This window comes from Scomber japonicus, chromosome 6 (genome assembly GCF_027409825.1).
Source record: "Scomber japonicus isolate fScoJap1 chromosome 6, fScoJap1.pri, whole genome shotgun sequence".
NCBI lineage: Eukaryota > Metazoa > Chordata > Actinopteri > Scombriformes > Scombridae > Scomber > Scomber japonicus.
Window position 1 is genome coordinate 30,021,906 of NC_070583.1, and position 12,481 is coordinate 30,034,386.

The following is a 12,481-nucleotide window of genomic DNA, read 5'->3' on the forward strand; positions in this document are numbered from 1 at the left end:
TGACTTTCACCACTCTCTTCAGTGTCCTGAGCAAAGCTATAAAGATCCACTGTGTACGTTTGCATACCCGACACCAACAAGCAGACCAAATTTGAACTAAAAGGACAGTGAATGTTGGATTTACATTTTGCAGGTGATCACCTAAATGACTGCTAATGTTCTTGTACATCTGGTGGATGTGTAAATATTGGCTGATATATATATTTGCCATACAAATGTAAAAAGTGATAATATGTCAGTGTTTGCCCCTAACCCCCTAACCCTAACCCTAACCCGCCAGTCGGCAAAATGCAGTCATTGCATATTTAAGGTTCAAAGTTCATTCTTGACCTTGGAAACAGTACTTGAAGAAATGATCTCACCTTAAAGTAGCTGTCCAAGGCCTTTCCATCATATCAAATTGTCCTCATCAGCAGTTTGCTCAATTACTGTTTTGTTCAAATTTTACAAAAAGGACTCATTCACTGTTGACTTAAAAGTACATATTGATCCATTTGGTTTGCAACTACATCATACTGCAATTGTCCATATTTTTTGAATGACTAATTTACAGTAATACTTGAAATTACATTCATTATCTGTAAGGAGACATTTATCTAAAATAGGGACCCTTTGCTTTCCTCAGTGTTGTGAGCTCAGATGCAGAGAAATGCCTCTTTTCCTTTTTTCCCTTTTTAACTAGTCCTTTGAACTCTCTTTATCTCCACAGTTTTTGTGGATTATTCTACTTTGGATGAAAAGGAAACTCATTTTTGTCCCATCTCCCCTCCCTTATGGCTCTCCCTCCCCTCTTCTCTTTCCAACCCTCTTCTAATCCTATCGCCTCTCCTCTGCTTCCCCCTCCATTTTTCCTCTTTTCCCTTTTTTCTCCTCTCCATTACTGTCCCATCTCATCCTCTATTTTCTCCAATCCTCACCTCCCCCTTATCCCCTTTTCTCATTGACTGCCCTCCCCTCTCCCTATGTCCTCCTTCCTCACCCCCTTCTCTCTGCTTCCCTCTCCAATTTTGGCTTTGATCCTCTAACAGGCTCTTTATTTCCTTTCCTGTCTTCATTTTCTCTCCACTCTCCCTTCATTCCTCTTCCTAACTCATCCCTCACTCCCTTTACATCCTCTCTCTTGCTCTGTTACTGTATTCTGTTCCATCCACGTCTCCTGTTTGCATCCACGCTTAACATTTTTCATTTTTTCCTCACTGCTACTGGTGCTCTCCCGCTGCTTTCACCTCTTCTACGTTTCTCGTTCCTCTCCACTTCCTCCCCTCTTGACCTTTTAGTTCTCAACTTCTCTCATCTGACTCAGTCTCCCGTCCCAAAGCGACATGTCTCTAAACAGAGAAGTGGAGAAACAAAATCTTGACAAAGCCTAGGGATCTTGCCCTGCCAGTCCTTTCCGTCTGCTCATCTATTCATTTGTTTGTGTTCCCACATCCCTCCCTCCCTTCGATTCTGGTGTGTGTCTATCCCCCCCTCCCCTCCCCCCCTCCCAGCTCACTCACCAACACACACATGCACACATACACACACACACAGGCTCTGATTGCGACCTGACGGAGCGTTAAATTACAGCCTCACCAACACTGCTGTGAGGGAATCGCTGTGTGCTCGGCTTGCTGTCTCTTATCCTCTCCTCCCTTTCGCTCTCCTTCCTCTTCCTCCCTTCTTCTCCTCCATCTTCACTGATCTTTATCTAGGTCCTATTCTTCTCTCACCTGTTGTTTTTCACTTAACTTTTTTCTTGCAGTTTTTCTTTTTGTTTGTTGTTGCTTTTTTTTTTTTTTTATCATTGAATGTCTTGTCTCATCCACTCTGATCTGCACACCTGTCCTCTCAGGTCACTTGGCCCACCCCACCCATTATCTCTTTTTCTCTTGTCTCCTTGCATCATTATTTTATCTTTTCTTCCTCTGGTCTCATCTGACATCTTCTTTTGCTAATCGTATAGACAGTGTTACCATAGGCATTCCCTGCACTTCAGATCAGCTCTTCTCACCTAACTACCTCCTTCTTTTTCCTCCCTCCTATCTCCTTTCTCACTCATTCTCTCTCACTCTTTCTCCCCTCCCAGCTCTCATTACCATGTGTGTGTCTGTGTCAGGTTTCATCCCGTCAGTGAAAGGTCAGCAGCAGGGATTTCCCTTGGCATCACAGCTAGCAGCTTTAGCACTGTGCATCACCAGCCTTATGCTGCATATTAATAATAGTGCCAGCAGTCGTTCACCCTTAATGCCACCAGCCTGCATATTAAACAGCTAACACCTAGCCTCGAGCTCAAGCAACAGAAGCCTTCTACAGTGTGGTTATTCAAAAGACCAGCGGCTTTAGCACTTATTGGCTTCAGCTAGCGGCTATAGCATAGCTTAACAGCAACATCCTTTTTGCTACATATTTAAAAAGGCTAGCAGCTGTGGCAAGAGGGTTAAGCACTGTGCCATTTCCTGCTTAGAAGACTGCATTGAGCTTAGCAACCATTGTGCAATGGATTTTCCGGATGTGAGAGATATGTTCCAGATAGCTTTGCAATACACCGTGGTTTATGTCACATTTCCGCAGTGCACTACAGATTACAAGAACTACTTAATTTTTCACATGATGCTAAATGTGTCATTCTATGCCTGTTTGATTGTGTTCTATTTGATTTCAATGATTCAGTGTATTTTTACCAATATATGTTTATTTCATAGGTATACTAATATTTTCAGTATTTTGTAACCAAGACAAATTAAGGAAAATGGATAACAGAAAATATATAAATAAATATGAGTATCCTGTAAGTCTACTTTAAGAGTTGAAAACAGACCCATTCAATATGAAGCCTGTGAAGAAGAGTGCACCTCAGTAAAAGTGTTCGTGTTCAGTAATAGTGAGTAGCAAATTTGCAAATGGGTTTAGGCTGCCTCAGCTCTCTGGACTAATTGGAGATATTTAGGTGTGACAGAGAAGGAGAAAGCCCTTGTCCCACTCTGAGCAACAAGCAAGAAACTAACTTTGACAAAAACCTTAAATGCTCATTGACCATAACAGAGAAAAATATACTGGAAGCAAAACAGAAGGTTGAAGGAAAATTAACTTTTTAATCTAATATTATGAAAGAATAGTCTCATGGTCTATAATAATGAAACCCTGACAATAGAAAACAATCAAAACCAAAACAAAGTGAATTGAAATTCAATCATGATTTCCATTTTCTTTTGTACAGCAGCAGTTAATCCAATTTAAGACTATCAGTGTGTTTAATTTGGTTTAGGCTAACAATGCATTTAGCCTAAACATTGTCTCAACGACCCTAATGATGGCTCTCTCTCTCTCTCTCTTTCTCTCTCTCGAGATGCAATCGTGATAGAGCATGAAGAAGGAAAGGCTCTGGCCACCAAGGGAACATTCATTACTTTGATCTCCTCTTCACTGCTCTGGTTTGGAATCAGACACCGATGTGTCCTCGAATGCCCTCTGTCTTGTTAGCTGAAGTTTCATTTAGTGCTCCATATCCTCAGAGCCTCGCATAGGCCTGGCACAGCAGTAGGACATTACTGAACAGATCAAAACAGTATTATGAAAAGCTTTTCTTTGGAAATGCCACATATCTATTTGTAATTTATAACTATGGTGTTAGTTACACCATGCATTATATGCAATATAGAACTGGTGTGCAGACAGCTGATAATGTCATGACTCAAAATGATGTTTACTGTTGTTGCCCTGTGCATGTTAACTGTTTCACTTGTCTGCCTCTCATCCGGTGAGAGCAGAATTTTATTAAACCACGGGGTGAGATCTTATTTCAGGAATAATTCATTTACCTGTATTGGTCTGTTTATTCTCATATCTAAGTGTATTAATTTTATGACTGAGGTCAAAGAAAGTTCAAGAATCTATGATTCAAATTAGAATACTGTGTGGTTTGAGAGAGCGTTGTATACTCCTCTGCTCAAAGGAGATGTCAGCCTCCACCAAGTCACCGCTTATCATCAGACTATACATACATTATTCTAAGTCGCCACTTTTCTGCACTTCATCATAGTGGCAATGCTTTAAGTTTTAAAAGGTGACAATGCTATGTGGATTTGTTGTTATTGCTAAGGAAAAGCTATCCCTACAAAATTAACATAAGCACATATTAGCGTCATTCAAAGATACTTGAATGCCCCATTTGCAATTCAAAAACGGATACATATAGGCATAAGCATGGGAGTAGAGCACACCTTCATTCTTTCACACATATTAGAGCTGAAAAATAATCAAAGCAAGCAAACAACAAAGAATGAAAAGAGGCTACGTGTGCAAAATGCCTTTTTCTAAGCTTAATAATTAATTGGGGAATTATGAATCTGGCCGGAGATCAACCTCTTGGCATGTTCACCTCATCAAAATCAAGACAAGAGAAATATGAATTATAGAGCTAAAAGTTACATAAAAGAGAAAAGGTAAAAGTTGTGGGGCTAGAGAGGGGTGTTGTGTGAAGCAGAATGACAACCACTTTATTAGGTTAGTTATGTAATGGCTGCACCATCCCCTGAAGAAGCTATTTGTGCCCCATTATTGAATCTGAGCAAATCAACTCAGTGGCATGAGGAGAAAGTGTTTGCTACTTGAATGTTATCCTAAAATTGCCTGTCAAAGGGATGCGAACTGTAATCAAAGTTATGCTGTTGTTTCTTTGTTTTAATTACAGTGTTGTCTATAAATGAGCAAGAGGTTGTTGGGGAAAATCTTAACATGGAAATAAAACAAATGCTTTCTCGTTGAAAGATTCATTTTCCCCAAAAGCAAACTGAACCTGTTTGTTATGCTTGTTTTTTCCATGCATTCTAATGTGTTTTGATAATGAATAGCTTTTTAGCCCTACTACAGTAGCAGTGTGTCTGTAGCATTATGGCCTGTTGGTTTGTGGGTCCATCACTTGGTCCAGACTGAAATATCTAAAAAGGATAAAACCGTTAATGACTTTGGTGATCCCCTGAGTAGTCCTATAGTGTTATCATGTATATATCATCAACTGTCTCCACTACTATTGGATGTATTGCCATAATTTGGTACACATTTTCACATCTGCCTCAGGATGAATTGTAATCACTTTCCATCTTGCACCGTCACACGATCAAAAATCTTTATTCATCATCTTTCCCTAAACCTAACCAAGTAGTTTTTGTTCCTAAACCTGACCAGACCTTAACAATAGCATTGTCACATCATAAAACATAATTGTTTTGTAACAGGTTTGGAAAGCAAAGACAGATGATGTTGCCCTGGTTTAGTTTAGTTTAGTTTATTTGGATCCCCGTTAGCTGTTACCCAGGCAACAGCTACTCTTCCTGGGGTCCATGTTAAAATAAATACAACCAATTACAATTACAATTACAATATAACATAAATGCATACCTAAATGGTGTGTGTGTGTGTGTCACCCCCCCCCCTTTAAAACAGTGACTCCAAACTTAGTACAATTCCACTAAAAATTTTTGCCAGCCTCCACCCAAGAATAACCTTTTTTAGATGCTTTTTAAAACGTTCTTTGTTTGCAGTTTGAATAATAAAGTATGGTGATTACTATAGGGATGTCAGATTAGAAAACACTCCTAAGTGTTTTTTTTTTCTGGAGAGCAGGGTCAAGCATAAGCAAATGCTGGTGTGTTAACAAACTGAATTAAAATGGTGAAAATTACATCTGGACTGGCGACCTATACCCCGCCTCTCGCTCAATGACAGCTGGGATTGGCTCCAGCTCCCCCCACGACCCTATGTAGGTTAAATGGTTTGGAAAATGGATGGGGGGATGGAAAATTATATCTACTTAATACCAGCATGTTAACATTGTCATAATTAACATGTCAGCATGCAGACCTGCTGTACAGGGGCCAATTTCTCCAAAAATGTAACATACAGTATGTAATTTGCAACAAGAGATAATTTCTCTTCTATTAATTTTGACATGTTGAACTAATCAAATAGAACACCATACTTGCTGGGAATGCATTAAGTAGGGAGGTCGTAGCATAGGAGGAAGAGTGGTTCTTCCAGTAATTGGAAGATTGGCAGTTCGATTCGCATCTCCTCCAGACCACATGTTGAAGTGTCCTTGGGCAAGATACTTAACCCAAATTACCCCTGATGGCTACACTAGCTGTGTGTGTCTGTGTCTGTGTCTGTGTCTGTGTGTGTGCGCGGTTGCGTGTGAGAGTGTGCATTAGATGAGATCCTGATGAGTAGGGTTGCACTACGCATGGCAGCCTCTGCCATCAACGTGTGTCTGAGTGGGTGAATGTTGATATGTGAAGCACTTCGAGTGGTCAGAAGACTTGAAAGGTTCTATATAAGTGCAGTCCATTTTTTTTGCCATTTAAGATCTGACAAGACTGAGATTCAGAAATGTATTTGCAATCATTTATGAAATGGGTTGTTGCCACCATTTGCGATCTGTGTGTAAATAGCACTTTTACATTGCTTCCATGAAACATAAAGCTTCAAACATGGCCCTCTTGTCAAACAGCTATGAATCAAAATCTGTATTTATATAATCAAAAATAACCTATAGGGTTATATCTATGGGTGGACTGAATCAAATTCAAATCTGGAACCTTATGCCTTGAGGCTTATTTTTAACTGTTCAATCTCTGTTTTTGGTAAGCACAGATTTGAATTGAAGTGCTATAAAGCAGAATAGCATATATGATAGGGCTGGCCGATTATGGCAAAAATCCAAATCACGATTACTTGAACGTTTAACCTCGATTATGATTAATGAACGATTATCTCCACCCTTGATGAACAATTATGTATTTTCACAGTTTCTTTAGTTTTGTATTTTCCACTGCTGCCCTCACACATGAGGATCTTTAGGGAGTTAAAATAATGATGTTTTAAGGTGTGACGCTGTGGTTAATGTCTAGTTTACTTGATTAGAACTATGTAAAGATCATGGTTTGGGTTAAAATGATCACTGGAGACAAGTTTTCAAATTCCTTTAAGATATGCAACCTTTGCTGTCATGGCAACAGTGAACACCACGATTAATTGACATGAGCAAGATTAAGTCGATTAGAGTTTCTAAATGTCGGTTTTGATTATTTTTCGATTAATTTCCCAGCCTTAATATATGATATATTTTTTATATGGATTTTCCCTTTACATGGCACAAAATAGTCCACTTACTTGTGATACTTTGATTAACCCAGATTTTGCCAACAGCTGGTTTGCTGCAGTGGCCAAGTTTTACTACCAATTAGCATATTGGCTGTTTTGTTTTCAGCTTATTGTTCACCCCTTTCATTTAGTTGTTCTAACAAGGATAACAGACTCCTATTATAGGACATTTATAAACAAACATATGCAAACACATTGGGAGGCGCACACATATAGTACCATATGTACACTATGTACAGCAGTATGCACACAAGACACAAAGAGTCCATATATCAAACACAAGTATGCACACACGCCCCTGTTGAACTTCCATTTTTCTGCATTTCTCTTGCTTTCTTGTCTAAGAATCATTAATTATTTATCTCACTAAACATGATTAACATTAATTCTTCATGTATGGTTTTTTTTTTTGAGTTGGAATGCTATTTGAAGGGTGTGTGGGCAGTGTGTAGGTGTGTTTGAGTCTGAGCATGCAAAAAAGGTCTGGATACCTGTGTGCACTTAAATGTGCACCTGCATGCAAGGTTCTGTGTGCATGTGTGTTTATCGTCTTCAATAGTGTAGTTATGCCCTTGAAGCATTGCTTTGGTAGCTGGGGAGCTGCTATTCACTGTTTACAAGGCAGACATTAAAAGCAGCTTTTTATTCATAGAGGACTGAGGATTCTCTTCTCCAAGTGAAAAAATCCTAACACAAAAAATACACCCATGTGTGTTTAAAAATTGAAAGCAAACCAAATATAAACTCATATATTTGGTTTTGGACTTTCACTGTGTACTAGTGTGTTTTGGGTTGTGTGCTGTGAGTGTCTATGTCAACGATCACCTCTCCAGCTCCTTCCTGTGGAAAGCTGTTCCAGGTGCAAAAGTCCAACTGTATGTGTTATGATACAAGGTATTTATGTAAATATAATGATTCACTCGCAAAGTACTTGGTTTATAATGCTCAGGTGAAAAGTTAATGGGTTTATAAATTGATAGAGAAAGTAGTGTCACTGAACAGGAGGACTTTCATTTCCAGTAGATGTGATATTAGTGTCAGTGCATACCCATACCATGCAGTTGAACTAGATGGCATCTAGTTCTAGTACTTGTACTTTTAAAAATAATTTTAAAGATAAGATGCAACTGTACATGGTCACTGACAATATTTAACAGCAACCAAAAGTATAAGATTTGTTTCAGTGCAACTCTGTATTATAAAGGACTGCTGGTGCATCTGGCTGCAGTTCCTCTTTATTGAACAGACAGCTGACTGTTAACTGTGATTAATATGGCCTTCCTGAATTTTGGTTGAGCTATTTATGTTTTTCCATTTTCTGTATGCGTGATTTGATCACTCCCTTTGATTGAATATGTTCTATAGAACTGGTGGACTTCGGATTAACCAAAGTAAATTACTGCCTATCTTCTCTATTGGGATTTACAGATATTGGATTACTCAATGTAAAGGACTTCATACCTTTTTACTGGGATTTGTGCATTTTTATATCATTCAAAGTAAAGTGCTTCCTACCTGCTATACTGGGATCCCTTTTCTCTGGGGGACAGCTGCTGTCCTCCAGCCTGCCAGCTCAGGTGTGCCACAAATCCCTGTCTGGCTCCCCTGCACTCTCTATCAGAGTGGAAATCACCCAGAGCTGCGCTGTCACTAACAGATTCTAGTGACTGGGGTTTTTCTCTACTGGAGCTCTCCTCATGTTTGCAGTAATGATCTCCACTGTGTGACTGTGGCTGTCAATGCTGCTATTCTCCCCAAACAACACAACTGCTTTCATTATGATGTCACACCACCACACAGCGACAGAGTTTATGCAGCTTCCTAATTACACACAACTCACTGCCAAGAGTTTGGGATTTTAAGAAACAGACCTCCTACATCCATAGAGGCTTGGTTTCAATGTGGAACACAGAAGCAAAACCAACTTGGGCACCATCAATGGAAACATCACAAAATTACACTATAGCAGACTAGATGCAAAATATGGAGTGAATCATAGCATACTGCAGAGTTTGTAGAGACTTCCATCCTGAGCTCTGTCTCCTGACACCATGAAACTACTTAACACACAGTCTCTCACCAATAAATCTCTCCTCATACATGACCACATTTTGGACAAGGGACTTGATTTCATGTGCACAACTGAAATCTAGTATAAACTAAGGGACTACTCTGTGCTTAATGAGGCTTGCATTCCTTGCTGTAGTTACATGCAAAAAGCCTGCAGCTGTGGTCATGGTGGTGGTTTACCAATCATACACTGGACTAAACTGAAACCGGCTCCCCTACCAATGCCTGATATTTCTTCTATTGAATGCCTTCTTCTTAAATGCTCCATTCTCTATGACAATCCCCCCTCTCACCTCACGGGTTACATCCAGACCTGGTCATCACTGACTCTGCTCCATCAATAACCTAGAGGTCTATAATGTGGGTATTAAGGTGATCTCAATCGATTTGACCTTCCTATCATCACCTACTAAACCTAAGCGTCAAATGCTTTTTGAAAAATGAAAAACCACTGACCCAGCCATCATGACTATGGACCTCCAGCAGATCATCTACCAAACTTCTGCATCAGTAGATGAACTAGTGGGACTCTACAATTCATCTCTGAGCAGTGTCTTTGATGTTCATGCCCCTGTCAAGATGTGTGAGGACAATTGTTCATGCTCTGCTGCCTGTTTCACTCATGACCTGCAAAACTTAAAAACAGCTGGACATGTCCTGGAATGACATACAGCTCCTCTGGGCTCACTGTCCATAAACTGGCCTTGTGTGAACATGGAAATAGCTTACCCAAAGTGCCTCAAAAATGTTCTGTCACAGCTCTACTCCAACCTAATTAATAACTCTCCTGGCAACCCTAAGCATATTTTTCCACCATCAGTCATCTAATGAAGCCACATTCATCTACCCCAATGTAGCTACAGGAGAGTGATATAACAGCTTCATTGACTATTAAAATAGTAGCAAAACCTCCTTATTGCCTCTCCAACCCCAGATTGAGTCATCCTCCAGCTGACTTTTGATGACCACATGACATCTATACAAAACTTCTTTCTATCATCTCAAAAACATCTCTATAGTCTGACCATCTCTAACCCTATTAGATGCAGAGACATTTGTCCACAGCATCCAGAAGTTCCAGTACATTCAGAAAAGGGCTGGATTAAAGCATACAGCAACTCATGTGTACGTATGCATTTCTGATGAAGTAGTTGTATTATCACAGTAGATAACAAGTCTGTCACCATGTGTTAGAGCAGGATTTAAGGACAGATGGACAGAAGTATGGCTGGGACTTAGTAAATGAGAGGCAGTGTAATGAGAGACAATGTTTGTGTGTGTGATCAGAATTTAAATAACTCACAGATCTAATTGGAGAGAGTTTAAGTGCCTGTTGACTCAATGTGATTGATGAACGGAAACTTGCAGTTGCATTTAAATAAGATAACACCACTACCTGAACCAGTAGAAACACACACTGATATACATGTGTACTGATAACTTGCTACTCCATTACACATCTGCAAAACTTTTAATTCTCTCTATGTCTCTGGTCTTCACCAACTCCTGAGGGAAACATCTGGCTCTTCTTGTTTATTTCATCAGGTAACCATTGTACTAACACTGTCTGTTTGTCATTTGGTGCTTGATAGATATAGTGAGTTTATCAATGCTTTTTTCCTAGAATACTGGTATATTGCTGCTGGAAAAGAGTTTGATGAGAGCAGTGAGAGCAAACCAAAAATATCAAACAATTAGCTTAAAGGTGCTAAAATGCAGCATAGGTGTTTTCGGACAGAATGTGAAGTGCCTTTCCTCATTTGTGCATATTTGACCGCCTGAAAATTTGTGATAATTGTCCCGAACAGCCAAAATTCACACTCTGCATCAGCTATAAGCTAGTGACGGATGCACCAACATAAGCACTTTTTTTTTGCTTAAGTAAACACAATTTAAACACATGTTTAAATTCATGCAGGTGAATTTGCTCTCCTTAAGTCACTTAAGTCTCTTTGAGTTTTTGTATGTAATTGCACAATGTCTAAAATTCCCTTCACAAAGGAGGAAGAAGGAAGGAAAGGATAGAAGGAGGGAGGGAGGAAGGAAAGGAAGGAAGGGAGGAAGAAAGAAGGAAAGGAGGGAGGAAAGAAGGAGGAAAGGAAGGAAGGAAAGGAGGGAGGGAGGGAGGAAGGAATGAAGAAGGAAGGAAAGGAGGGAGGGAGGAAGGGAGGAAGAAGGAAGGAAGGAAGGAAAGGAGGGAGGAAGGAAGGCGGGAAGGAAGGAAAGGAGGGAGGAAGGAAAGACGGAAGGAAGGACAGAAGGAAGGAAGAGAGACAGGAAAAACATAAGGAAGAAAGGAGGGAAGGAAGGAAGGAAGGGAGGAAAGAAGGAACAGTCAAAACAGACGGGGTCAATTTGACCCGGGAGGATAACAGGAGGGTTAATTGCAGCAGTATTTAGTATAAAACCTTGCAGATCTATTTGTGTATGTTTTCCTCACTCACTGTCCCTTTCTGTCTCACCTTCCCTTTCTCTCTCTGTTCTAAAATATGCTGCCAGGAAAAAAAAACCTGCAGAGGTCTCCATTAATATCCTGTCAGGAGACTTCAGATAGCTATTTGGAAAGCCCATAAAAACAGTTCCAGGGCAGCAGTCAACAAACCTTTGCATGGCAATGACTGCACTGCGACTCGCCTTGCTAAAGGAAGAACAGCAGTAATACAAGATACCAAACACTTATGTTTTTTATGTACATGTGGAGTATTCTCTTTATTATTCTCAGTTCCCACCACCATCTGTTCATTGATTATTTAGTCTCAAAGGTGATATTTTTTCAGACTAAGAGTGTCTATTTGATTTCAAGAGTTACCCATAAGGATTCTCTCTCTGTTTCTTAGGTAGTTATTCTGTGCTGGAGTATTGTAAGTAAAAGCCCTCAGGATCAGCACTCCAGCCTGTCATGGTGCTCATGTGAGAGACAGCAGACACGAGAGCATCAGAGGACAGTGTGTGAGAGCAAAGGGACCCAGAGGGGAAAGAGATGAGCTAAACCTGTGGTAAAGTTTGAAAAAGAATTGCTGGAAAATCAATGTTTGGATTTTTTTTTTTTACTTTAAACAGCAACAGATGGTTGACTGGCAGATGACACAGAGATGTGAGCCATATCAATGATGCTGACATAGAGTTAGAAATATGGAAATCTTCCCTGGTCTCATCTCTCCAGAGTGCATAGTTACAGTTTCATCCAACAACAGATTGCTGATTGGAATGGATAGTCTGAACACTTAACTCTTCTTTCTCCATCTGCTTTTTATACTTCTCATTTCTTCAT